Source organism: Microcebus murinus, chromosome X, assembly GCF_040939455.1.
Source record: "Microcebus murinus isolate Inina chromosome X, M.murinus_Inina_mat1.0, whole genome shotgun sequence".
NCBI classification, from domain to species: domain Eukaryota; kingdom Metazoa; phylum Chordata; class Mammalia; order Primates; family Cheirogaleidae; genus Microcebus; species Microcebus murinus.
In genome coordinates this window covers 31,569,832-31,573,928 of record NC_134136.1, presented here as the reverse complement: position 1 = coordinate 31,573,928, position 4,097 = coordinate 31,569,832, and the positions used below count along the sequence as shown (strand labels likewise).

The following is a 4,097-nucleotide window of genomic DNA, read 5'->3' as shown; positions in this document are numbered from 1 at the left end:
TACAGTTGGAATCCAGAAACAAACCATTACATCACAGGGTAAATCCTGTGCAGAGAACCTACAGATCACGGTTGAAAGATCAAGTAATGCCGACAATAATAACAAGCACATTTGAGTAAAGTATGGTGAGCTCATGAGTCTATAATAGCACACAAGTTGCCCAACCACAAGGAGATTTTTGGTCAACAAATGCAGCTCTGTTGGGTAGGATTATACATTTAACTCTGCAGAAACAACTACAAAAATGCAACGTGTGAAAGGTAGTGAAAGTGTTAGGTTGTGCCTAAAGTTGTCAGAGCAGTGTTGAGTTGTGATACAACTCACCAAGCTGATGAAAGGAACTGAGGCAACAAAAGAGGAAAACCTCCTGAAAAATCTCTGGGTGGATACAGAGAAAAAACAAATGAAAGCAGGGAGAGAATGTAACCCTATGGAGAGAGTGTTCTAATTAAGAATGTGACACTAGGCCTGGCGTGGTGGCTCATGCCTATTATCCCAGCACTTTGGGAGGCTGAGGCAGGAGGATTTCTGGAGGTCAGGAGTTCAAGACTAGCCTGGGCAACATAGTGAGTTGAGTGTGGTTGTGTGTACCTGTAATCTCAGCTACTTGGGAGGCTGAGGTGGGCAGATTGCTTGAGCTCAGGAGTTCGAGGCTACTGTGAGCTATGATTATGCCATTGTGCTCCAGCCTGTCGAAAGAAGAGACAGACAGACAGACTCTAGAATGAAGGCAGAACTCCCATGGCAAATGGGAGTCCATAGGACCTGCAGTCAGAGAGAAACTAAAGTGGGTGTCTGATTTCTACACAGCATGAAGGCTCAATTACTGGTAAATCCTTCCCCATGATGTCTGCTTCCCACTTTAATGAAGGTTTGTGGAACTAACATCAGCCATTTCACTGCTGTCAGTGCTCCTGCTTCCTCCCTGCCCCCATGGCCAGAGAGAGGCATGCAGGGCACATCCCTTCTTACCAAATTTGTACAATTTCAGAGTATAAAGTTGCTATGCAGCGACTGATTAAAACAAATGTAACCTTCCCCAATTGATTCCAGATCTTGATGGCCTCAGACCCCTGTAGTGTCTAGTCAGGTATCCCAGAGCCCTGTCTACACTCCTGGGAAGCCTCCATTCTTCACTCCAGGCAGGCTGGACCCCTGTTCCCTCTTCTCTCATGCAGCCCCCTAAGTCCTGCCCATTATACCAGGCCCAGCTCCTCTTTGAGGAGCCTTGGATGCCTCCAGTGAGGCCTTCTTCTTATACAGAAAAGTGGCTCTACAGAGGGCACCATAACCTCCACAAGGACCTAAACTGTGCAATGATTACCATGACTTCCCTAGGCCCTGGGCCACTGCATGTGTGAAAAATGATAGTGAATACCTGAGTGATGTGCAGGTCAAGGCAGGAAAAGGAACTCACCCTGGATGGCTCAGAACACTGGTACCCAGGAAGAGCTCCTGGCTCTTGCCCTAATGTTCCTCCCTGTAGACCCACAGTCACCTCTTGCTGGAGCTTCAAGAAGGTCCCACAGCCCCAGGTCATACATCCACCTGATGAGAACACAGAGGACCCAAATAGAGTACAGAAAAAGCACAATTATTCAATAGAAAAGGGGTGAGGATTTTCCCAACTCCATCTCCATCTCCATCATACTGCATAGCCCAGAGCACCAAATTTCCTACATAATATAGATGGTTGTGTGTGGTTTTCTCCTTCTTATTAGATATCAAATATTTGCTAAAATATACAGATACTATTGAGGTTAAGAAACTATATTGCTGTTAAAAATCAGAGCAGTTGAGTTGGGAAGGAAGCAAACATTGGCATTGTGGATGATGTGACAAATACGTTTCAGGGATCTTGACATAGGTTTCCCCTTGAACTACAGGATCAGGATAAATACACATATATGCATAATGAGAAATAAATTAGCAAGCCGAAGGATAAGAACACTGTGGGGAGATGTTCAGGGAAAACATAGAACACAATATGATATTTTGTTTAGGGATATCTTATATAGAGTAAAAAGATAAAGTAATATATGGGAATAACAATCATCTCATTCTGGATAGTGATTATCTCTAAGGGAGACAGTAGAAAATTTAATCAGGAAGGAGTAAAGTTTTTTCTTCACCTGGATTAATTTTATAGTTTTGTTTTTGAAGTATTTTTTAAGTAGCAGATATTTTAGGAGCTACATTTTTATCATATATATAATTCATAATTCGCATTTGTATCTATAAATGTTTAATATTGAGTCAAGTGCAGAAGTTAAAACAATACTGGCGGCGGGGAAAATGGCGGACGGGAAGGCGGGAGAGGAGAAGCCTGAAAAGTCGCAGCGAGCTGGAGCCGCCGGAGTAATGGAGGGGAAAGTTCCAGTCGCAGTGCTGAGAAGAGATCAGCTGAAGAAGAAGCTGCAGACCTCCCAACAAAGCCTACAAAGATCTCCAAGTTTGGATTTGCCATAGGTAGTCAGACAACAAAGAAAGCATCAGCCATATCCATCAAACTTGGATCAAGTAAGCCTAAAGAAACTGTTCCAACTCTTGCTCCAAAAACTCTTTCAGTAGCAGCGGCTTTTAATGAAGATGAAGATAGTGAACCAGAGGAAATGCCTCCAGAAGCAAAGATGGGGATGAAGAATGTTGGAAGGGATACACCAACATCAGCTGGACCAAACTCCTTCAATAAAGGAAAGCATGGGTTTTCTGATAACCAGAAGCTATGGGAACGAAATATAAAATCTCATCTTGGAAATGTCCATGACCAAGACAATTAAATGATGTGTTTTGAAATTGGGGTGTGGGGTGGGTGTAAAGTTAAAAGGAACAGTTTCCTTTTTTAAAGAATGGTATAAGACTATCTTTGGAGCCACTTTTTTTTTTCTTTTTCATTTTTTTTTTAAGATTGAGTGGTACACTAATAAATGAGAGTTTGAAATTAGAGGTAATTTATGTTTTATATACAGATTTCAAGACATTTGCTAATTTTGTAGTTTCATGTGATTAGTTTCCAAAGGTTACAGATAATAAAGAAATCACAAATGGTACCTTTTTAAGAATTGCATATTTTTTTAAACACAACTGTTAGCACATTGAAAGGGAAGCAAAAAGTTATTGTCTATTTAAAACTGCAAGCAGTTACCCTCTTAACTCCCTCATTACCTAAACTGGCTCCCAGGAACAGCCTTATACAGAGAGGGAGTATTGTATTGGGAGGGAAATGTTACTGAACTATTGACTGAAAGTAAATTTAGATAAAATTAAAATACAGATTTTTTTCCTTATGGGCATTTGTTTTGTTTCAAGTCAACATAAACTAGGTATTGCATTGCTATCAGTGGATATAGACACTTAGCTCTTTTTTAAAAAATAAATAAATTTTAAATTTTTATGTAAACTGTTGAGTATTTGAAATAGCTCACTTCACCTTAAATGGGTCTTGTCTTTCTTCACTAGCCTTCAAAGGAAAACCATTTGCTACCAAAGTAAATCAGTATTTTGAATGTGCTTCTCCTGGTTTTTGTTTATTAGCTAGTTCATGTAAGCATTTCCACCAGAACTTGAGGCAAATCATAAGGAAGCTGTTTCTTTTAAAATACAAACCACCACCAAAAATTTAAATGTACATATTGCTTAAGTATCTGGCTGTTTTTATTTTTTAAAGGCATAAACACCAAAAAAAAAATTTAACATTGTACGAAGATGGAAAATGAGAAGATGCACTTTCTGTAATTTTGTCTAAGCATTTAAGTTACTAACTTGTGAAATCCAATTTGAATTGAACTTAACTACAGGCTTTCTTACAAGTACAATTATCTGGTTTATTTTAAGAATATACATATTGACCAATGATGGCCTTTCAAAAAGCACATTTTAGGTACTGAAAATGGAAGGAAAGAAAATGCATCTTCAAACATTTTATGGAATCTCTCACCGCATTTACTTTGTTAGATTTGTGTGTTTGTAGGGTGTTTGTTTTTGTATTTTTGTATTGTATATGAACTTTTTTTTTAATGTGACAGTTACACATCTTTAAAAGCATAGAGACAAAAGAAACATACAGTATGATGATTCCCTTGAAAAGTCCTGCAATG

General features: G+C 39.2%; 1 pseudogene; it reads left to right on the top strand.

Annotated features, from left to right (window-relative positions):
* Nucleotides 1-2,289: 2,289 nt before the first annotated feature.
* Nucleotides 2,290-3,060, top strand: LOC105884211 (PEST proteolytic signal-containing nuclear protein pseudogene; annotated as a pseudogene).
* Nucleotides 3,061-4,097: the final 1,037 nt, after the last annotated feature.